Here is a 26,606-nt window from a genome sequence, read left to right as displayed (position 1 = left end):
TTTGTCGGCAACACACTGGATTTATAATCTGTCCTCTCACATCAGTATTTAAATAGCGCCAAACACGATTTTATTTTTCAGTGGCTCCGGGCATGCGCCCAAATATTTCGTGGGTCCGTTTTTCCCCGGTTGTGCCGGTAACGCACACACACATAACTGTAGGTGATCGGTTACAACCACATTTATAATTTTGTGTATTGCGATGGCGCAAAATCACTGACACCACCGTCTAAGGTACACACACAGAGACAAATCAGCGTTGATACACAATGTTCTCCAATAGGGCTGTCGCGCGCACACGCCAACAATTCCAACCCTGGTAATGCTGCGTGCGTTAGTATCGTACTTGGCATCGCCGTCTTCGACCGTACGTATTTGCCGTCACGAATGTTCGTACGAGCTCGTTCAAAATGTGGCGAGATGTGAATTCGTAAGGAATAAATCTGGTAGTTAATATACTCAAGTGCTAGTAAACTTTATGAGACATAATCTGTTGAATATGAAAATTGGTTGTTCCTAAAATAGAATTGTGGAAACTTTAACAATATTCAATTAAGTTTGTAAAGTGAAGTGGATGTATTGTGGTTTTACAGTTGTAAATACGTTTTACAGTTGTAATAAGTGAAATATTGTTGTAATAATATACGAATTGTATTTATAAACAAGAAGTAAATTATTGCAAGGAAAGTTAACAGGTAAGTTATATATATATATAATAGTATAAATTAAATATACAAGTACTATTATTTATATTATTATATGCACATTGCCTATTTAATGCTACATTTTCTTTACTTAAAATATCATGAAAAGATATTGTTATATTTTTTATTTAAATATATTAAATAAAAATTAAAGAAAATATCTGGTTATTTGATATATTTTATTTATACAAACTTGCGTTTTTTTTTTATATCTCTTTTGTAAATACACAATATAAATTATAACAAAAATAAAAATTCGAACCAACTAATTACAAATTTTGTCAGACATAGACTAAAATATAGTCACCACAAATTGATTTATTTACAAAAAAAAAACTTAACATTTTATACCTAAACATGTATACTTAAATAAAACAGTTTCCTTTACTTTATCGATCTTATCGTTTAGCAAAAAATTAAAATACTAACCTTTGGATATGTTATGCATTCATGCTTTTATTATTTTTTCTTTCATTTACTAAGAGTAAAATATTAATTCATTTTCATATTTGATCGCTGTTTCTTTATTATGGTTACTGATCAATCAGTCGATGGAGTTGTATGTTCATCATTTATTTTTTTATTATAGATAGTTTAATTTATTGTGTATATTCATCGAATGTTATACGATATCTTCGTCAGTTTTAAACTGAATTTTATTTTTTTTTAATAATGAGATCTATTCCCGTTTAAGTGTTGAGAATAGAACGGCACATGCTAGGCTGTTGATATTCACTGATGGAATTAACCATGACAGATGATGATTAAGTCAGATCAATATATAATTTTTGGTTTGTTAGTAACGAGGTGTAGAAACCTCATTGCTAGTGATATATTTTATCTGGTTGATCTCCGGTTCGCTCCGATTCCCTTTGAATACCATCGTGATTTTTTCTTGATGAATTGGTTACGACAGACCAGAAGACTTGCTTTCATTTTTACATATATCGACAGCAAGGTTACTATTGCATTGTCGTTCATAAAAAAATACCCCTTCTTACACTACCTACCTACCTACCCCCTTTTTTTGGTTCTATAACAATCAAAGACACTGTTTACTATTTATTCTTTCTTGTTTGTTTTTTATGAGAACTACCTTTTTTGACTGTTTTAAATTATAGTTTCCTCAATTTTCAGCAATGAAAGTCTTTCACCGTCTATCAGAAGATGATTATCATCCTCATCATTCGTTATTGATCTAAGATCTTCTTGCTTTTATTGCAATGCTTTTGCAAGAACATTCTCAAGAACATTTTGTAATTTTTTTTTATACTACTATGGTGATAAACATGTGCATAAACCATCTGATAGTAAACCATTACCGTGGCCTATGGTTGCCTGTAACACAGACATGCATTTCTGTCCTTCAAAAAACTTTCATACATTCTTTTTAAAAAACTTATTTAGTTCTTGATTGTAAAAATTAAGTAATCACAGTGTATCGTAATTAAAATATTACTTTGATAATCCACTGGGTCTATCTATACGAGAGAACGATATTATCCTGCTATTACTATGCTGGTCAAGAGGTTTGGTAGATAGTTCTATTTCGAGTTTTCTTTCATATGTACTGATGTATGTATGTTAGTGTTCTTAGTCGTATCTTAGGACATCTTGATTGTTAAAAATGACGGTAACACATTGTATTTTTAATCCCTCATCACATTTAAAGTTAACTAAATCCGTAACTAGCAAATTCAGTAAAATATGTCTTTTCATAATTGGGCAATATTTTATTATTGCTTTTTTTATTGTTTTAGCAGTTACTATGCTTCAGCAGACATTTAAAAGTTTTTGATTTCTAATTACTTATACACCATCCTAATCACTAATACACGTAACAATAAACATATTGTTATTTATTTATTTTCAATTCTTATATTTTATTATTAATTTATTATTATTGTATTTCTTAATGTAAATTACGCAAACAATATAATTTATTGTAAGTTTCACACTGGAATCCCAAGGTGTAAAGTATATAGGTATGATAATCAGAGTTGAACCAAGTTGTAAGAGTATTAGACAGGCGATGATTCCGTTACTAACTCAATGCTCCACTCAACTTCAGACAGTTTGATTATTCAGATTCCTCAGAGTTATTAGGAGTAATTAATTTAAACGGTCTTATACATTTCTGTTGGGAAACAGTACTGCAGGCATTATTACCTAATAGAATAATTTACAATTTGTAGATTAAGTTTCCTTAATTTACAAATTGTAAATAATTTAAAATTTACAGATTAAGTTTCCTTAATTTACAAATTGTAAATTATTTATTAATTGATACTTTATTACACCAGTTACATAAATAAGAAATATAATAACTTATTAATACAAAATGATATAAAAAGGCAGCCTCATCGCTAAGCAATCTCTAATTATTATAAAGATTTATATTTTTTTATACAATTTAGAATAGCAAACAAGCTGATGGCCCACCTGATGGAAAGTGGTAACCGTCGCTTATAGACATGAGCAGTACGATGGACATAACAGATAATACTGAATATACATATACTGAGTATACAGAGTATTCTTTATTCTTTATTGTACACCAAAGGTGTAAACAAGAAATGTAAAAACAAACATAATAGTGCACAAAGGCGAGTTTATCTCCAATAGAGATTTCTTCCAGCAAACCCAATATGAGAAAACTGACAGTTTATTAGTAGTTACAGTCATACATGTGTACCAATCGACTTAAATGTTATATTTTAAAATAAATAAATAAAATGTCTTTACAATTGAAAAGACGTATAGATAGGTAGAACCATAAAATAATACAATGAATGTATACGTAAAAGACATCGCAAGCAACGGTTATCTCTCAATAATATCTTAATGACAGTGCAAATTTATAAAAACCTTTAAACTCAGGCCATCCCTTTATTATAACTTTCGGATGCCTAAGCTACAGGCATTCAATAAGAATATTAGAGGGAGTCTTTGCACAAAAGGCAGTGTTTGTGTTGGCGAGAAGTTAAGCTTCCTAGGCTGTGTTTCAGTTTGATCGGATCCAATATACTGAAATCACAAAATATAGAAGCATAATACCTTGGCCCTCAGAAATGATAACGCATGATAACCTTCATCATGAGTTCGTAGTACTGATTTTGGTGGCAAACAAGCATATGGCCAGTCTGATGGTAAACTATCTATGGACGCCTGCTACACCGAGGATGTCATATGCACGTTGCCAACCCTGAAGAAAACTTTATGCGTCCTTTTTGAAACCCTCATATATTAATGCTACTTTCTGTCTATTGGATTGTTTATGTAGTTTATTTGCTAATCCAAGTAACATAAACATTCGGAATTCTCTTCTAACTAAATCATCTTGTGTCAAAAGACTAAAAGTAACCTTTATTATAAACTAAACCTTCACTCATGGCTTCACATTATCATCATCATCTCAGCCATTATCTGTTCATTGCTACACATAGGCCTCCCTCATAGACTACCGTATGGAACTCGTTGCCTACTGGATAATAATTACTTTACATGGCTTCTAAAACACGTAGCAAAACAGTAAAACACACATTAATGTTAAGATATTCATCATACAGTTCTGTACAGAATTGAGAATTCAACTTTAATTCAACAAGAGCAACAGAACAAGTTACTTCTTTTGGTGAAATTTCTTTCGTGAAAGTCATATTGTCAATTAATATTCATTCGACTGAAGTTCATAGAAACTTCGAGCGATACACCCATATTATTAGAAATAAATGAAGAACATTAATTGTGTGAATCATCATACTTTTTCGGCTTTTCTGAATATGAACCTAAAGTATACAGTCTATGGCATACATACTTCAAATGTGTTACATATGCTCTTTATAATACGCGAGCCAAAAGTAAGAGAGAAATTTTGGAAATTCTCACGGGAACTGAAAATAACGGATTCCGTGCGAGTAAAGATGCGTAGTTTCCTCCAAGTTCATAATGTAGCTGTAGTAAAATGTAAATAATATATGCTTACATATACTTGTGTAAGTGTTGATCCTACCCATGAGGGTTGGGCTGAAGATGTTGGGATTATGGTCCACTACACTGGTAAGTGCGGATTGGTATATTTATTCGAATCTCGTCCCGAGTATTTACATTAGGTTACGTTACTAAAGATTTATTTGGTATTAACTCGTGTATATTGAATTGTGAATAGTGTATCATGAATGATAAAAAATTGAATCTCATTTTTAATTCGATGATTAATTGATATAATCTTCAGTGATATGTCACGAGATTTTATAATAACATTTATGACACTATAAAATACAGTTCTTTTTAAAGAAATTCTTAATACAACTGCATTTTTTTATTATATTTTTAATCGGCTCAAAAAGAATCTTCTTTTTTTAATTTTAATCTTCTTAAATTCGATTGTATTTTTTATGTTGATTACCTCATAACCTCGCCAGTTGCAAACCGATTTGAAAAATTCTTTTTTATCTGAAACATATACTTAGTTTATTTTATTAAGTTATCACCAATTATTTTAGTTTAAAAACAAAACTAGATAAGTTTTAGTTTAGTTTGGAAACTAAAATAACTGGTTTTACCACAACTGAGGTTGTTTTTTTTTTTTTTTGGTGAAGACAATTTAATTATATTTAAAACAATTTACTTTATTTTACTTCAACGATATTTGAACTGCTTAGTTTTACAGGAATTAGTCTGTTGCAGGCCAGACAAGGCAAAGTTTTAAAATAGGCTACTGTTTACAATATATCGCAAATACAACCCAAAAATCTTCGTTGGTGTATATCTCCCACTGGGAATCTATCTACACATCTTGCCCTTGCCCTGACCGATCTTTTTATAGTAAACTAACAGCTCATCTCATGGGAAATGGTAACAGTGGCTTATGAACCCCTTAAAATATCAGGGGTATCCCGACCCCCGAGCGCACTGGAAGCTTTAAAGAAACAATGACATTTCCTTTTCAAGTACCCGATGCTATAGTGTCTAGTGAAAACTTGCTAAAATAAATAAATACTGTATAAATACTCTTGAATATATCACATAGCGCAGTCTAGTCCAAAACTAAGCAAATCTTGTATTATGTATATTAAACAACTTAAAGACATACATACGTACTTTTTTCCTCGTAAATACATACATATAAATACATACATCAAAACACCCAGATCAATAATTTAGAACAACAACAAATTGAAGTCATACTGATAAATACATATCTTTTTATTGAACCCGTAACCATTCTAAAGTACGGTGTTGTATTTTATACTATGTTTTATACAATTTCAAATTCCTCCTTCTCGTTCCCTCCTCAAACTGCGCCCATAACCTGTTATTGCACAATTTCCATCATCAGATTGAGTACTGAATCTTTACGTTTAAACAACTCAAAAACTGTAACTTCGCTGATGTACCAACATACCTATTTACAATATATTTTAAAATCCCAATCAATAAACAATACATGCGCAGAACTTGAAACTGACGGGTAAATGAGTTCAAATTTCAGGTTAAACATCATTTGACATTCCAACTGTTCTAATATGTTCCTGGAATGTTCAAATAGACTTGTTTATTTCCCAATCAGTGTTGGAAAATACTCGTAAATTACTACGTTTTTAAATTTTACTCGGTTCCCGAGCGCCATCGTTCGGTTTTTAAATTTTAATTTAAGAGCAGTCAGGGATTGAATTTATAAGAATTGTTATCAATCTATGAATTGAATTGAAAAGATTGTTTTGAATTGAATTAGCTGTTAGAAGGAAAAGATTTGGTTTTGGAATATTTGGAATAATTGAAATTAGCCTAAAGATATAAGAAAGATAGCATCTTTTGCAATACTGCTCTCCATCCAAAAGTTGCTAGGAAAACATCGCCTTTAATGATAAGGCTGCCTATTGTTTTCTCAGTGTTAACTCTTCTCATAATTTTTATAGTATTTTTACTAAGTTTACTACTGTAATCTTTAGGAGGGAACAATAAAGAGTATCTATTTATTTTATTTCAATTTGAATTTGGAACAACAAATATCTAAGTTGTTTAAACATTTTATATATATATGAAACCTTAAAAATATAAATAGACTCATCGACGTTACACAAAACAGTGTAACATTTGTGACATTATTTCTCATGGTTTCAAAGGTGTTATAATAATGTTATATGCTCGTACACTATAATTTCAGTGCCATAATCTTACTATTCAAATCGGAATACAGCCACCCAACAACAGTTGTGCAGCGACGGAATTATTAGATGAGAGATTTTCCCATGCATAGAAATTTATACGAAGTCTCCCTCAGGTACATAATCGTTCTAATAACCATGCAAATACGCTAGGTTGTTTAGATGTTTGAATGTTTGTTACTCAATCATTTATAATTCGATAAATTAAAATTTGTAATTGATAATTTATAAATTGATTTTGTTAGATCAATGCACCGCCATTTGCTCTCTCTGTTTATCTTTACGGTTGACTGGTAGATAATGCCATCAGGCATTAAATCCGTCCTGTAGACATTTTTTTACGTGTGTAAAAGTATAAACACAAATCAGTTACGCTTAAATAGATGAATGAATTTGAATAAAAATTGTAAAACGGGTAAGTTATATAACACATACAATATGTTACTTTATACACTAACTAGCTTTTACCCGTGTCTTCGTCTGCGTGACGAGTAAAAATTAGTTTTTTTTTTAACAATTAATTACTTTTAGATATTTGGAAATGTATTAATTGCATTATTGATATATACATATTCCCATAATAATTTTTAAAATATGGCTTCATATTTGAGGAATGATTTAATTTTATATTTCACAAACCTTTATGAAAAATCGGAATACATGGATGTTAAATCTTTTAGATATTTTATTTGAATAAATATTTATATTCAGATAATAAATTATAACAATACAATATTGTAATATGAGATAACACTTTACTATTATATACGTATTTTTGTACTAAATTACCAGTTAGCTCAGTCTTCTCAATAACCAATTAAAATTTGTGTTCTTATTTTTCTATGGAAAAATACCTATGATATTGTTATAGTCATTCATGTGAATTCAAGCTTGAACATAAACAAGGTTAAAAAAATCAATAGTGTTATTCACTTGACACTCAAAGTAACTAAAATAAGGTTCAATATTGTAAATATATAATATAATATAACATAATTTTATTAGAAAATGTATAGTCAGCTCTTTTTACTAACAGGATTCAGCGATATACTAAGACCCCAAGATCCACAATTTCATATAAATATTATATTTAAGGCTGTGTTTAAAAAAATTTCTGAAAACAAAATATAGTAATAGGTAGTAATAAGTAAATATTTTTTATATTTAAGAAACAGGGTAAAAATAGTAAAAAAAAAATTAAACCATTACATAGTTACTTGGCCATTAAACGCGTCGCGTTACTATGAGAGACACAACATTTTCAATGTATATTTCTTTGTAATAAATAGTTTCAATGGTAGAACATCGTTTTAAAAGGAAGCGATGCGAGTATATTTAACTAAATTTTATACTTACTTCTAACCATTCAGTTCACGTATGTTTATAGTCAAATGTGCCATTTTTTTTGTTAATTTACCCGTACTCTCAGTGACGTTCTTTAGTTTTTCTTTAGACTGTGCATCTAGGGTTTATTATATATCGATGGCTCGATCAAGATATCTCGTATAACGTTAAGTAACTCATTTTTCGTGTCTAAGTTTATCTTGAAAGTTTCCTCCTAAGAGATTGTTGGGGAAGCGCGGACTTTCTTACTATAAGATCGATATATGCTATCCAATATATTCTACGACTATATTATTTTGTGATATGAACTCATAGGAGTCAGCTAGTTTCATATGAAGCTCCAAGCTATAAATAGGAGATCAACCTTGACAAAATGTGACAGTATTTTTAGATGTGCAATCTGGAACGCGGTGGAAATGAGGGCATTTATTTTACGCAGACTCGTGTTACTAGATGAGATTTCGAGCCTAGGTCTTGATTTGGTTCTTGATGGAGTGATAAAAACAATTTTAAATGAATTTTCTGTTTAAATATTATTATAGGAGGCATAACACCATAGTAATAAAAAATGGTAACGCATTAGGATACCATAGCATACAGTAATCTGTGATGTGCGTTCCATGATGCAGTTCATGTCTATAGACGACGGCTATCACATCTCATCAGATGAGCCGTATGCTTTTTCACCATTATAATATAAATTATTGAATAATTAAGTACTTACTGTAATAAGTAACGATAATAATTATATTTTTCTTTTATACTTGTCATCTAATTAGCCGTTATATGTTCATTGCTAAATATAGGCATTAGGATTTATATTTGCAACTTTATATAATTAGGGAACCAGAGGGAGACTTTGTACAAAAGTCGATTGCTTGGGTATCTTTGTCTTATTCGTGTTTCAACCGTAAAGCGGTTGTGTTTGCATGGCTGTGTTTTGGTTTGAAGGGTGGGATATGGCGTGAATTTACTGGATACGCAGAATAACACATTATGTCCATGTTACAGCTCATGTCTATCGAGGACGGTTACCACTTTCTATCAGGTGGGCCGTCAGCTTGTTTGCCATTCATTCTAAGTTGTATAATGCATGTATTTTTATTCTCAGTACATTGTCAAATGGTTCTATAGTCATGGTAGCATATTAAGTGACAGAGGCGTGCTAATTTTGACCAGCTTAGCATAGGGTCTGGCTTCCCTCGAGATAGCGATTTTTTATGGAATTCAAGTATTTAAAAAATAAAAAAAACTAATAAGTTGTTTAATAAAGTAATAAAAGAATTTTACTTTCAAATATTTCGTTATGTATTTTATGCACTGTTTTTTTTTTAATAAAAATGAATTATAGATTATTTTTATATTATTTTCGCCATGTGGTCTCGGCATAGAATCGGTCGCCCGTTCCTTTCCCGTGGGTGTCGTAAGAGCCGACTAAGAGAGGACGAGGACAGTATCCCACTTAAAACGACTCCAAAGCCTAACTGCGGTTGCCAATTCGCCTACAAAGCGTAGCAACTACTAGCAAAACCCCCCAAAGGGGAGGCTTATGTTCAGTAGTGGACAGTCAAAGGCTGATATGATGATGATAGATTATTTGATTTTAACAATTTTCCATTTTATTCATAATAACTACAAACTTTAACTATTAGACTATAATAATTAGAGCGTTTTAAATAGACAATTTAGCGCTTAAGAAAAATTTAAACAACTTCAATTTCAAAATGTATTTCCATAAAAAAAAATTGAATTAACAGAATATTAATATTAATGTAAAAAGTTAACCTAATTAAAAATAATCGACTTTGTAAATAATTCTATGGCAGACTTAAAATTTTTGAATGTAATGAAGTTAATTTATGCAATGAAAATTAATTAGACGCCGGAGTGAAGTCGAATGAGTTTTTTCAATAAGAATATTATAATTCATTTGAAAATTACAAACTAATTAAGAGAAATTAACATATGATCACATTTATTTATTGCTTATTATATAATATGATCCTATCTATTCTATCTAGACTGCTGTATCTGCTGACATTGATGCTCCTTTCCACTTTGGGTGTTGCTGGAAGAAAACTCTATCAGAGTTAAGCTCGCCTTTGTACTTTTGTTTACCTCTGTCATATTCTTATAACTAGTGTGTACAATAAAGTATTAAATAAATAAAAATGATATTATATATAATACTAGCTATTTTCTATGACTTGTTAATCAGTATATAAAGTGTCCTATGTATTATGATAGGATATCCTATTCATGGATCTAATGTATTCATAACCCATTTATAATATTATTAGAATATTGTACATATACACACACACACACACACAGACCATATGTGCATATATATATATAATCGGTGGATAATATTTAGCAATATCTATATACTAGTCCAATAACGAATATGTTAAAAGTTATCCAAAAAGTAATATTGCTTAACAGACTTTTGACTTATTTGAAAATAGATATCCGACCGATATGGGTGATATCGAAATTAGTGAAGAAGTTTTTTTCCCATCAATCCGACATCTATATATTGAAACCCAATATATAGATATCGGACCGATATTCATGTTACCCATGCCTAATGTATATGTATGTAGTAGAAGTGAAATATAGATAATCTAGATTTATTTCGAAAAAACAATTTTAAATTTGTTTATGTATTTCTATTAATAAATTATGTCGTAAAAAATTTTTTATCATACCCAGACTTCTATAGCAATAAATAAAATAACGAATGAAAAAAAGAATTACAACAAACTAGCTTTTACTAGCGACTTCGTCCGCGTGATCGGTATATGTTTAATGACCAGAGGGCCTACCATGAAATGTTTTCCGAAATTTCAGAGCCAAACGAAACACAAATTTGATGTTAAATTTTAACATAATACATGCCGTTTGGAAATATTAGAAATGTTAAAATATCGTTCCTTTGGACATTTATGATAGGATGTATGACGAACGAAATGTTAAATTCCATTTATTGGTCCGATTTTGGTATAAATAAAAATACGAAATTGAGTCCGAAAATTCGGAATTTCATTTCATGGTAGACCCGCAGGTTTAACAAGGTCAATAAAGTAACGTATAATGCGTCCTATGTAGTACGTGTATACTAAATTTCATAGTGACTGGTTGAGCTGTTAAGGCGCTATAAGTTTATAAACAAACAAACACATTTTTATAATTATAATCTTAATAAGGATGACAGTCAACTGTGTCTTTTTTTTATCAATTTACGAGTTTTAAACAGTAGCTTGTTTATATTTTTAAACAATTTAAAAAAAGGGTTTCCCAATTCGTTTGACTTTTTTTTCTGCGGTTGTTTTACGTAAATATGTTGACAAATCCATGGAGATTTTCACAATTATTTTGCATTTGACAGGGTTTACTCCCGTATTCGTCACATTTTAAGATTACAGAATATGCTGTAGATTTTTACGAAGAAAAATGTTTTTTAATGAGAAACAAAGTCTTTACGAATAATATAAATGAGAAATTAAGTTTGTTTGTTACCTCTTAGTGCATTAAAAGCTTAGCCAATCTCTATGAAATTTGGTATATACTCGTATATAAAATAAAGGATAAAGAGGATTATAGACTACTTTTTATACCTGTCTTTCAACATATTCCTATCAGATGGACGAAGTCATGGGTAAAAGTTAGTATGTATATAAAAACTAAATTATCCGTCCGCAATTCAAATATTTACAATTTACTAAACATTTAGTATATCTGTGAAATATTTTATTTATATTTATTTATTTTTTAATATATATTTATTTATATCTCAACGTATGTACACGAATATAGCCTCTATTTTCTGAAACTTATACTTAAATACTTATTTATATTATTATACTGTTTTTGATGGTATTTCCATTAAAAACAGTACACACGATGAAAATTTCCATCCACATCAAAGAACCGCCAAACAAAGAATGTCAAGATAGAACAAAAACGAAGGAAAAAGTTACTTATTCCGTAAGCGTTACAAGTGAACTTGATTTAGCGGAAATCCGGTAACACTTCTTTACACCTACTGAGATTTAAAAGAATTTTATTAGAAAGTATAATTTTGAATTAGCTTTTGTTCTAACGGATTTGAATTTAAATATATTCGATTTATTTGTTAACGTAATTACGTGTACTATATTATATATTATTATTAAAGAATTCCGTGTAGCCTTAAATTATATTTATTGCCACGCTTGGCAGGCGGATTGACAACCGCAGTTAAGTCTTTAGAGATGTTTTAAGAGGGACGCTGCTACCCATCCCTTGCCGTCCGTTAGTGAACTCTTACGACACCCACGGGAAAGGATGGGGTGGCCTATTCTATGCCGGGACCACGCGGCGACACTAAAATTAAATAAAGATATTGAATGTCACCATACAAATGCTTCGCCAAAAATAGCTCAACTTTTTTATTTATATGTGAGTGAATAGGGTTACCATAATATACATTTATTACTCAGTTTGTAGAAAAAATATATTTTATAATGTAATTTTTTACAATATTTTTTTTTATTATTAACCTTATAGTATGAAGTTTTTATAGTATAACAATATTAATGAACAGCAAAGCATAATCAACAAACGTCACACTATGTGTCGTCTTATTTGGTTTGACCAAGGCTAACATACCGTACTTATTTTGACATATAGCATTTATATTGTACTATATATTTGATGTCCTCTTTCAGCTATTTACGTAAGCCATTGTTTGGCCCGATTCCACGAATCGTGTTTAGCACTTGCTTCTTATACTTACTTATATCTCCAAGTACTAACTTGAACAAATAGTCCAATATATCAAACGCTTTATACGATACGTTTTCACGGAACTTTGTAACAGTTTATGTAATTCTTTTGATGGATATTTTTGTAAGAAATTTGATTCAGTCGATTCGGATTCAGAATTGTAAATATGTACTAAAGAATTAATTTTTTTTGAATATTGTAAAGTTATGCAATAAAATATAGCTTGATTATATAGTGCTAACCATGATATCCTGCTATGTTGTATCAGCCGTTAAGTGTTCACCGCTGAACATAGCCTCCCCCATCAGGGTGGGGGGGTTTGCCAGTAGATGCTATCCTTAGCAGGCGGCTTTGCAACCACAATTTGGCTTTTGATAATGGTTTACCAAGGACGCTGTTGCCCATACCTCCACCATAAGCTCCCTGAGTCGCCTCTTACGATACTCGTAGGAAAGGAAATACTGACCTATTCTATGCTGGCACATTCTGATTTACGCACACAAAACTGTTGTAGCCGTTGGCCTACGTATATTAGATTATTTTCCAGGTAAGGGGAAGCCCCTTATAAGAAGGCACATATATACTTTTAGACATGTCTCTGCCTATAGCTGAAAGTTACGCTTCTGTTCTTGGGGTCGATACCAGATGATTATGAAATGATCACGGCCTAACCAGCCCTCCTTTAAATTTGTCTATAGCTGTGAACAAGAATATAGAGTAGTTATATTTCATACTAAATAATACAGAAGTTCATTTCATGGGTAAATAACAGAATAATGTGCTGATTTTGTTTTGATATAATTTTTAATCATTGATAAGCTTTTTTTATGTGATTACAATAACTATGTTTATGTAGGCAAATACGTATATAATATGTAGGTATATGAAGAGTTTTTTCCTTGACGTGAAACAATCTTCCAAAAATCGTATTAACTGCCGTAGGAAGAGGAATAGTGTGTGGGAGTTTTACCCACTGAAATGTCACGACATACCTCAAGGCGTATTCGCTGGATTCGAAAATACAGAGAAAATCTAGATTGACCTATTAGAATCAGATGAATCAGAAGATTGTATTCTATTTGAAGGAAATATCAAGAGACTTCAGAACCGGCCTACATGCAAGAGACGAAAATGTAGAAAGTATAGGATGCAAGAGATGTATAGATAGATAGATTTTTCGCATTCGATTCTCTCTGCCTACCCCGTGAAGGATTACCGTGATAGGATAGATAAATAGACCTCGTCTATGATATATATAATTTATATAATACTAGTCTGGAATCAAAGTAAACAATTTCAGAGCAGAAACTCTAAAAGGATACGAACAAAAGTGACATGATGCGTACCGTATTTTTTATCATGAAAAGTCCTTTATATAACCTTTTTTTTTTGTTTATTTTTTTCGTTTGATCCCTTGTTTGTTACTTTTCTGAGCTTTTACGTATTAACCAGTCGTAATATTGTATGTGTTTAATGTGTCGTAAAATTTAATATACACGTTCTATTTAGTATGGCGAAGGGCTAATTTGTATCCCATTTACGCCAGCAATGTTGTATTTAAAGAATAGTTAACAATATATATTTTTTTATACAACTTAGAATGACAAACAAGCTGACGGCCCACCTGATGGAAAGTGGTAACCGTCGTCTATAGACATGAGCAGTACCATGGACATAACACTGTTTCGCCCATGATACCCCCCATGCATTGCCATTCCTGAGGACTCAGGTGTTATTCCTCTGTACCCAGTAAATTCACGCCATATCCCACCCTTCAAACCGAAACACAGCCATGCAAATACAACTGCTTCACGGTAGAAACACGAATGGGACAGAGGTACCCAAGCAATCGACTTTTGTACAAAGTCTCCCTCTGGTTCATATTCATATACAGAGATACGTCTTCTTTATTTTTTAATTAAAAAAGGAAATCGATTGAGAAAATCCTATTAAAGGACGACCAATGACGTAGAAAAACTCTACTTTCATGAACATAAAGCAATGTTTTTCCAGTCATAAAATTGTATGATTATTCCGAGAATCTGGTCGTAAAAAAATAAATAAATCGGAACCACGTCTCGAATGTAGTACAATCCACTTCACGCTTGACATAATCGCAGATATTCAATTTATATTATACCTCTTGGTAAATTCAAGATAGAAAATACTTACTATAAATCCTATTATGATATTATTAAGTTCGTTATTGTTAGGGTAATAAAATAATATTTAAATTATTTACGACTACTTTACCTGAAGTCTCTTATGGAGTAGACAAAGATAATTGAGTTTCAATAGCTTCTACGGTTTATATAAAACTACACAATAGAATTTTAATGAACTTACTATGTTTGTCGTTTCCGACAATTATTTCGACTTCTTCCGGAAGTCTTATTCAGAGCGAGTACGGTATTTATGTGTAGAATCTCGTCTTGCATTACGGGCCGTAATAAATAAGAACTAAGATGTTTTATACAACTTAGAATGATAGACAAGTTGACAGCTGACCTGATGAAAAGTGGCAACCGTCGCCTATTGATATGAACAGGACAATAGACATAATAAGTATGTCGCCCATAATACCTTTCATGCGTTGTCATTTCTGAGGACTAAGGTATTATGCCTCTATATCCTGTAATTTCATCATCATATCCTACCCTTCAAACTTAAACATAGCCATGCAAACCAACTAGTTCACAGCAGAAACACGAACGGGACAGAGGTATCAAGCAGATGATTTTTGTACAAGATTTCCCTCTGGTTTTCTTAGTATTTGTTTTTTACAATAATAAAAAAATAAATAGAAAAAAAGAATATTTTTTATTTAGTTCCTTAAAAAGTAAATATACTTTATGAATTTATTATTAATTTTAGACCTAAATTCTTAATTTATGAATTAATAGTATCCTGAACATCGAGGTAGTGCACCCAAATTTGTTGATAGCATTACCTGTATGCATTATGTTTTGTTTTTCGTGCAAAGTAACTACCAGCTCTTGGATCACCAGTAACCTCTATAACGCGCTGCGATCGTCTAATAGAAATACTTCGCAACATCCCACGGGTCTGTGGTCTCTACAGCAAATTTACGGATGATAGTTTTAAAGCAAGCAAATTCATGCTTCAGCTTTGAATACAAACTAATAACACAATAATAAAATTACAAGACGTACAAAGAGAGCAAATTTATAAAGGCATCGTCACTTTGATGATTCGTATTGTGCCGTTCATTTTCACAATCACAGAAATTTGAAACAAAGGAATAAAGTAGATAAAACAAACCAATACGAAGTAAAATTATAATACCTCCGTTCGTGTTGCAGAGCGAAGAAAAATTTGGTTTTGACAATTGCGAAATTGTTCTGTATTGTCAGAGGCACCTTCAGATGGAATTTGGTATATTCCGTGCCCATTTGTTGCATACAAATTTAAATTTTCGAATATCTTGCAGCAACAAAGTATTCGTAGTGTCTACTTTTATATCTAGCATATACATAAGTCATACCGTGTGATATCTTCTCTTGGAATGAACAGTATTTTTATAATATAATGCTAAATAAAAATTAATTTATTTTATTATGACGATACAGTCATTCATGTTCAGCTGTGAGAACATAGGCCTTTTCCTTGGGGGGCGTTGCCCTTAATCGTCATGCTCGACAATCGGTTTAGCAACCGTAATTAAGCTATAGGACGTCTTTAAACTGCCATAAGTGACTGTTCTGAGCTATTTACATAGATTGACTTCTTACTACATAACTAAGATAAGGTAAGGTAATAGTGGCGTATCTTCTTATACTGCGTTATATACTTACATAAAATTTTCAATCATTGATTGTCCTTTACTTTCAAGAATTTTGTAATATTCATAGTACTGTTCATCATTTATCAGCTATAAACTAAAATATAACCCGCCATAAACTAAAATTTCATCCTAACCATCTGGACGAGTGGCGGTCCTCCACCATGCGTTTTTCAAGACACTTTCTTCCACGCACAATCACTCTTTGGAATCAACTTCCAGCAGCAGTATTTCCGAACCGATACGACAACATAACCTTCAAGAAAAGAGCATATTCTTTTTTAAAAGGCCGGCAGCACACCTGCTATTCCGTAGGTGTTGTGGGTGACCATGGGCGGCGGTAGTCACTTACCATCAGGTGAGCCGCATGCTCGTTTGCCCCCTGTGTTATATAAAAAAAAAAAATTATCAGCTATTTATAGGCTATCAGCTTGCTTGCCAATTTAAGTTAAATCAAAAAAGTTCTCTAAAAATACCTCATATGCCGACCCATGCGCGAGGATGTGATTTCTCAGTTTCTCGCGGGAGTTACGCCTTTTGCCAAGTTATAAAGTAGCCTCTACGGTGCATAATATAATCTATTTTGAAAAATGATTCTGTTGTGGAATAGTCAGGAATAAATATCAGAAATTGTGCTACAACGCCCGTATTCTATCCCGATGGAATAAGAATGCGCTAAACAAAATAGTAGGTCAGACGAACTTTATATGAAATACGACTCAGTGGTTTTATGTTCTTTAACGTAAACGAAATGTGACATTTTTAGTTATGTTAACAATTTTATTTCTATTATGAAATTGTCTATGCTGTCTGTTTCACAACTTTACATATACATGTATGTTATATATATTTTCTTTATTGCATTTAAAAAAAATAGATAAAGTGGTTTGTTAACAACTTGTTAGCAAGTGTGGGCTTATCTCTGAAAGAGATCTCTTTCACCCAATCTGCCACAGCCCAGCCTTTATTATGAAGACAAAAATATAACACCATAAGGAAAAAAAATTGCACTCTTACCCCCCAGGGGAAAAGTTGGTAGGGACAAGTGGAATTAGTCGACTAATTATGATGAGATAGAGCGTCTTCTATTTGTATGAAAAGTCAAGGGTCTCCTAAACTGGTGTGTTTGCATGAGTTACGAAAACGCTGGAACAAGAGATATGCTAGTTTATATGTGTGTGTGTGTGTGTGTGTGTGTGCGCGTGCGTGTGCGTGCTTGCGTGCGTGCGTGTGTGTGTGTATGTGTGTGTGTATTTGTGAGTGTGTGTACCTTTACTGATCCTTTATTTATTTATTTATTCTTTATTGCACAATAAAATTTTGTACAAATGGCTAGCTTAATGCCATATGGTATTCTCTACCAGCTAACCATTAGGTAAAAACAGAAAGCGTATGAAGGGCAGATGTGGTGAAAAATATGTGACAATTATAGTAACCTTTAACCTAGAATATAAAATATAAAGATATAAATATATTGTTTTAGCTTATTTTCTAGTACCCCTACAGTTTTCTACCTCATCATCATTATTATATCAGTCGTTATCTGTCAACTGTTGAACATAGGCCTCCCCAATAGACTGGCATAAGGAACGGTCCTAAGCAACCTGCATCCACTGACTCCCTGCAATGTATTTGAGGTCAACACTCTATCTACTCTTTTTCTACGATTTTGCTTAATTTCTTTGAAATCTTAAATTATAGCCTTCAAACCTTCCTGTACACAATCACAACGCTGTTTTATAAATTAGCAGTAAATATTTGTATCTAAAACAAAGCATTAGGTAATTATTCTGAACATAATACAGACTTTCGAGATGTTTCCATAAAAACAAATAATTCTCTCCTTTGTAAACAACATAATTTACTTTTATTTAAGCAAAACATTCCACGAAGTCGTAGTTTCAATAATATACTGACCTGTTTATATAATACACTAGTTATCCGTCCCAGCTTTGCACGGCATCATCATAATTTACGAAAGTAAGTTATATGGTAAATCATTATATCTATTTAAAACTGAAGAAACGATAAAAGCAATGCATGTCACGTAAACTGCAACAAAACATTTGCAATAACAAAAAAAGGTATGCAAAAACATATATCAAAAAGAATATGAAAAAAAAAATATACACATATGTATGAATATAAAAAAGACCTGGCCGTGTGTGCCCTGGCATAGAATGGGCTGTGCGTATCTTTTCCGTGATTGTCGTAAGAAGCGACCAAGTGAGGCCGAGCGATGGGCAGCAGCATCCCTCTTAAAACATTTCTATATATATATACATATACTCACAATAAGTTTTAATGTGCTCCTGTTTTCCATCAACAGTATTTTATTTCGTTTCAAGGTAAAACGCGTCGGGCAATAATAAATGTGTTTATCATTTCTGTCTAACAATTCGTCGGGTACGAGACAATGCTCAGTGTATATTATAGTAACTCGTAATATGTTAGTCTTTAGGAATAACAACACATGTCATCTGATAAGGAGGTAATTTCTGTGATGCCGTAAATAAGTTTGTTTTTAGAAGTCTTTTGATAATTTCTCAATAACTGTAGTAGACATGCATAGACTGTAAAGTTTTCTTTTCTCAATCTTCGGAGGCAAAAAAGAAGGGTTTTTTATTGTGAATTTAAAATTACATAATAAAAATAAATAAAAACGGATTTGGCATTTACAAATTAATCCCTTTTATGTGGATTAGTATATCCAGTTGGAAATTTTGCTCAACTCAGAAAAGAGTTAAATATATATACATTTATTTTGCAATATGTGTGGGTCAATAATAACTAAAATGATTTAAAATTTCAAAATTTATTTTTTAAGATGTACTGAAAAATAGACACGCGAAATCACATCATAAAAAAATCTTTGTATAGAATTCTAAAAGATGTCATAATTTTATAAGGATAGATACTCTTTATTCTTTCCTCCAAAAAAGGTTACAATAGTACAATATTATTTTAATTAAACGCATTATATATACGCATTATGTATACAGTATATAGTATTTTACAATTGTCAATGAGATGTAATTTTGGAAATGGATTCTTAATGTTACAACGAAAGGCTCACAGAATTAGTTTTATGGATATTGCAACTAGGCATTATATGCTGTCCCTGTTAGTTTACATACGATAGAAACGTAAGGCAATAAATGGCGACATCTGTGTGAAATTTTAGCGCTAGCAAACTATTGTTTTGAATGCTTTTATGTGAGTCTAATCTGCACACATTGAAATAATATGTTATTCAATCACTTTCCTATTACTTGACCGACTTTTTTATATCTAAGTAAATTCCAAAACACAGAATATCTCAATTTATATGTATTTTTCGTGGTTAAGTTAAACGATTACATCACCGATCACCTTCTAGACAAGTTACAAGTGAATTCGTCGTTGGAATAGACATCGCTAGCGAGTCCGTGAGATAGAATGAGATAGCAACGTCAGATGTCTCGTTCCAACTTATTGACTCGCTTTCGATAACGATTCCATCGATGGATTCGCTCGCCACTGAAGCTTGGTATGATTTTGACAAGTCTTTAATATATATGTTTCTGTATTGATCGCATATTAAATTTTTTTGCAGAGTAAATAAACGCAACTGTATTTTATAATTGATATAGCATCGTAGAATTGTCATGTAGACATAATTCTGTATTCTTATTTATATTTGCATCTAACATTAATGTGTCTATGAATCACTTTGTTGCTCTATGATGAGTGTGGGTGTTGTACATACACATCGAAGTTAACATACAGATAGATAGATAGATAGATAGACACTCTTTATTGTTTCCTCCAAAAGATTACAAAAGTAAACTTATTATAAATATAAATAATTACAAGAAATAATCACAATGAGAAAACAATGGACGACCTTATCGCGAAAAGTGATCTCTTCCAGGCAACCTTTGGATGGAGAGAAGTAATTATATTGAACATACATGAGTACACTCGATTGAAATTATCATGTTTTTTTTTAAATGTTTTTGTTACTTTTTATGTAGGCAAATAAATGTTTAATCTTTAATGGTGAAAGTATAAAGAGGTATTGACCTACTTTGGTAAACTCGGCGAAAAATAAAAGTACACCATAAAGCTTGAAATAAGACTGTTTCTTATCTCCCAAGTTTATTCTGTCTTCAAACAAGATTACTCGGAATATTATACCTAGTTTATTATTTATTTACTTAAAGGTTTTTCGTAAAGGATATTTGGAATTTTTCGTAATTACGCTTAAAGACTTCCCTGATTATTTTACAAGTAAACTTTAGGATTCTTCCAGTTTTTAAATAAATATTAAATGAAGATAAATTTTTACTAATATTACAAATATGAAAGAGTGCTTTTTTATTACATCTTAGTGCCTTAACGACTTAATGAATCTCTTTAAAATTTGATATATACGTATTATATGGGATGGAGAATATGGGCTACTTTTTCACTTCTTGGTCAGTGAACATATCCTGGTCACATGGTCGAAGTCACAGGTAAAAGCTAGTATATCCATAATTACAGTCCTTAATGAGGTGGTCAAAGGAATTTGTGGATTGTTACTGTTACGATGAACGATACACTGGAAATGCCCACGTTTCCTCGAGCATATCAAAATTCAACGTGGCAGAGAGCGAGCCTACTGCCTTGACTTGAACTTGTTTGGTTTGTTAATGTTTTCTAGCATTGCAGAGTTACTCGTGAATTTAAATTGACATACAAATATTTTGATATTGTACAGATAGTCTGATTCGAACTCACAAGTTTTGGAATTTACGAGTAGTACATACCAGAGGATCCAAAGATCAATAGTGTAATATTTAAAAATTAACATTTTCCATGATTATTTATTTATTTTTTATTAAAATACATGTCTATAGTGCCAGTCAATGTCAAATAAAAGTAATATGCCAATAATGTGTCCCATAATCATTGTATTAAATGCGAAATACAGATTTATCCTTAAATCTAATTTCAATATTACGCCCAATTCAATCTATTGCTAACGACAATTTTGCACCGTCCTCTTGAAACGCAACAATAAGGAGGGTTAGAATTGGGATCTCGTTCACATTAGCAAGGGTATAAGACCATTAAATGTATTACAATATTAACTGAATAACTTTTTAGTTGCTTTAATGAAAAGGCAAAAGAGGAAGAGGAAGACCGAGGAATAACTACATGGAACAGATAAAGGAAACACTAAGTGACATCTCGTATAAGGAGGTTAAAGATATGACCTAGAATGGAGCTGGCCGAAAGAAAATGCATGAATCACTTGCACCGACAAGAGGAAACTCTTAAATGAAAAGAGGAAAATGACAACTCAATATAAATATATTATGTTGCCAAGATTGCAATTCAAGAGTGCGAAACGATACAAACCCAATATCGATTGATCGATTGATCGTCATTATTTAAAAGAGTAACTCTACGGAACTGTCGTTAAATCCTCGTTAAAAAGGAATTATCCTGTTTTCGAGGAAAGCGACATAAGTAGAAAAAGTGATGTAAGTGCTTGATACAGTTGTTAGAAAACGTTTGCAGTTCATTCACTAGTTGCTACATGATAGTCTTCAAACTATTTCTTACTATTAAAATACCTGTCTCACCGGTAGTAAGTAGCAAGCGAATTTTAAGTACAATTTTGTAATTGGAGTATTAGTAAAAAGCTACTGCAGTGCACTTTATGAGACTTTATATTAAGTACAAATTCCTTAATCTGTTGTATTAAAATATAATTGTACGTGCTAAGTTCGTCATTGAGCTTTCTGATTTTGAAACGCTGTTAAATGAATTTTGGTCTTTGATAGCTCTTCTTGCTATTACAAATTAGTAAAGCAAGAGATCACTGTTTACTTTGTTGTTTGTTAAACAGTAGATCATGAATAGCAACTGAAAAACGTACCATGAATGTCACAAATTCCTATTTAAAAATAACGATTAGTACATTTTACATCAGCTATCAACTAGTATACGACATCCAAAAATATAAAGAAAAACAGTCGCAGTTCACAAACTATGCAGTGATCACTCACTACTGATTTTTGGACAATATGGCTTATTATTTCCTACAGATGATATATCAATATTTCTTATTTTCGCTTTCCTCAACGTATTGTAACGCCTGTCAAGACTGTCACGCGAAATGAGATATAAATCTCTTTATGAAGCTCCCACTATAGCTTGAACCACATGAGGTTATGGAACCATATCCATTAGTATAAGATGTATGTTTTACAAAAGAACGTCACAGATCAACTTTATTTGGTCGTCTCGTATTGGTGACATGCGTCTTGGTTATTTCTATATACTTATGGCTACCTTTGATTTCTGTTATTGTTGAAGGGATAGAGGGATATTGGGTGATTTAAAGCTTTGGATGTATTTTTTGTGATCCGTATAAGAGACCAATGGTAACGACTTTGGAATTTACATACAAACTGCCACCCGTGACATTCTCATGAATTGAAATAGTCATTAAAATATCATAAACTTGGTCTTATCCCATTATTTTTATTATGATTTATAATTTTATTTGTTCCAATTTGTTCTATAAAAATGAATTAGAATTTTTTTTTTACTTTTTAAGCAATTTAGAATGTACCTGATTAAAAGTGAATAAGCGTTCATCTCGTATTAACCTCTTTGTAGCCTATGGATACCTGTAAAACTAGAGATGTTACAAGTGCATTGCTGGCCCTGAACAAGCCTTAATACGCCCCTTTTAAAGAACTTCATATTGTAGTCTAGATAATAAAAGCACCATGGACATAACAGAACATTGTAGCATCTGTAATATCCCTCACGTAATTGTTATGTTTCTTGCGAGCTCTTTTTAACAGATAACAACCTTCCGAACACTGCAGTAGATTAAAGTAAAATGACGATTCAAAAGTGCTTGTAAACAAGTCTATTTTAATAAAGATTTGAATTTAAATTTTAAGATGTATTATCATTTCTGAGGACCTTCATAAACTATAACACAGCCATATGAGTAGCAGAGATAGAGAGAGAGAGAGAGAAGAGAGGGAGGGGAGAGAAATTCCCAACATTATTAACAGGATTATTAATAAGCTCATATTAGATAAACCATATTAGGAATGGCTTTGCATAACCCACCGAGTCAAATATACCTTTTGTGCTAAGAGCGTACTATTACATCTGATTATTATCTCATTATTAACTGACTATTACATCGGCAGATTACACAAAGCGATTCCTGTTATGAATCATGTAATGTGGGCTTTTTAAACCTCAAAAGGCTATTGTATACAAACTATCTCTATTAAAACGTGCACTAGTAAGAAACATAAAATTGAATGCAACTTAGAAATCACTTGCATGTTTCCTGCTGACATATAATATTAATCTTACTTTATAACAAATCGTATAACCATCATAGAGAGAAGATTAAATTGGTTATGTGACAGCTAACAGCTTTATTGGGCCATAAATTTGGCCTATCTTGTGGAGATATTTTATTAAGAGAGCAAATAAAAGCATCATACTGAGATAACCTACTTGGCCATAAATATAAATTGCTTTGCAATACCTTGGATCACCTTAGCTTTCTTCTTGTTAGTTTCCTTCGCAATGAAATTGATATTTTATTTTAAAGCGAATAAAACATAAAATACTAGATTGCAAGCAATTTTTTTTTAATAACACAGTAAGGAGGCTGTTTAAGGATGTTCTTATAGCAATAATAGGCAAATACATCAACTATCTAACTATAAAATTATGGTTAAAGTAACTGTTTAGCATATATCTTCTCTTAGAGATTCCATTACTATCGAAACTTGGACAACATAAGGGCAATTTTAATATTTGAAGCTGCCATTCTGAAGAATTAGATGGTGTTACAGCTAAACTACTCCCGCTGGTTCTTCATTCTCCTCCCGGGAATGACATTCTGAATGAAAGTATAAAATACTTCAAATAATACGATCACATGATCGTAGTACATTTTCTAATATATAACGATGTTTCAACTAACGCTTCAAATTTCCTAAGCCTACCCAATACTTCAATGTTTATAACTCGTTTACGCCATCAGATTTTCAAAATATGATGGTATCTCCACATCCCAAAAGCTTCCAGTCTTGTCATTGTATCCTCTGTGTGAGACTGTTTACTACCACGCGGGTTGTATTTTGAATGCTACTTCAGTGATATAAACAAAAAATTCCGAAAAAGAAACAAGAGTAATACAAGGAACTGTATATTTAGTACTCGTAATATTGTAAGAAGTTACAACACATGCCTGTATGGTGTTTTTCATTTAACACACATGATACACCGTGAAAAGGGAAAATTTTGCCAAATGTTACCGCTTTCGGCCAATTTATGATGGTACGTGACCGGATTTTCTTATACTTCTTTGAGTACCAGAGTTAGCACCTGTACACCCTTCTCAAGAAGTTTAACAAAGCCTTAGTATCCTTGAAGAAAAGAACGTTTTATTTATTTATTTACTGGCTTTCAACCGCGATTTCTTTCCGATATACGTTCCCTGACTAAGATATAAAAAAGTAACCTATGTACTTCTTCATGTCGTATGTACTTCGTACGCATCTCGTGGCGGCCTTTAATTGAGGCAGCATTTTATAATGTAACCTTATTATAATGTATTTTAAATAGATATAAATGTATGCTTTGTTGGTTGTCTCTAAATAAATAAATAAATAATATAATAATAAGTGAATTCCAAATTTCACTGTTAAGGCGTTATATGTTAACAAAGGTATTTCCACATTTATAATGTTAATAAGGATTTATTTGACTTTTATGTACATAGCAAAAATAATCAGATACATATGACGGACATAACACTTAGAAACGTTCACTACCAGTCAACCATGGAACAAGCAAAGGTCTATTGATGGAAAGTATTTTCCCATAGATTCCGTATTTAAATGGATTCCACAACTACTAATATAGTTGGTTTCATTAGCTTAAAGCTTTAAATTAAAAAAAAAAAACAAATATGTCCAACAAAGTATAAAAAATTGATAAAAAAATATTTTTAGTAGTTGGTCACTAAAAAAAATTGGACACGAAATTCTAGATGGCGTTAGAATCGAGACTTGTAGTTTTTGTTCATTATTTCGTAATTAAAGATAATTTGAAGTACAATTTCTAAATCGGCGAGTGGTTTTATTTATTTAATTCCCATATAGTAATAATTTATTATAATTTTAATTCTCATACTCTTGTAATATACAACTCTGTAAAAAAGAACATATTAGCAAGAAACATTGCGATTGTGTGCATTATAGCTCATTTACGTAAAGATTGCGTATTATCGGTCACTTCGCATGTGTATAAAATACAATAATAAAAGTAATAAAAATGCTAATTATTCAATTTTACTTTAAATTATCTTTAATTAAAAAATAATCAACAAAAATTACAAGCCTCGATTCCAGCGCCATCTAGTATTTCGTTTCCAATTTTGTTTATTAACCACCTTAAGGAACAAACATGTCAAAATAGAATAATACACAACCAGAAATTCCCAGGGACACGCCATAGTTTGTATACAGGTAACTTGTTGTAACTTTTAAATGTGATTGTAACGTGAATGTTATATCACAATTCTGTATACACGCTTCTATTTATTGGAACAGTAGTAGTTCATAAGCTTATCGATTGTTTAATCTTATTATAAATTTACTGTCAACTAGATAAGTACATTTATCTATATGTATATATAATTAAATTAGATTAGTACATGATGTGTTTATGTATAAGATGTTAAATAAAAATTGATATGACGGATCTTAATAAAAGCAATGTCAAAAAATAATA

At 31.5% G+C, this 26,606-nt stretch overlaps 1 protein-coding gene across 1 annotated transcript in view; it reads left to right on the top strand.

Annotated features, from left to right (window-relative positions):
- The first annotated feature begins 315 nt into the window (after nt 1-315).
- Nucleotides 316-26,606, top strand: part of LOC113522134 (zwei Ig domain protein zig-8) — a 159,078-nt gene continuing 132,787 nt past the window's right edge. Inside the window, exon 1 of the mRNA XM_026907810.3 lies at nt 316-695. The gene's annotated coding sequence lies outside the window, so the exon portion shown is untranslated. The remainder of the gene's footprint in view (nt 696-26,606) is intronic.

Source organism: Galleria mellonella, unplaced genomic scaffold, assembly GCF_026898425.1.
Source record: "Galleria mellonella isolate WM207_F2 unplaced genomic scaffold, CSIRO_AGI_GalMel_v1 utg264, whole genome shotgun sequence".
NCBI lineage: Eukaryota > Metazoa > Arthropoda > Insecta > Lepidoptera > Pyralidae > Galleria > Galleria mellonella.
This window is presented reverse-complemented; position numbering and strand designations above follow the sequence as displayed.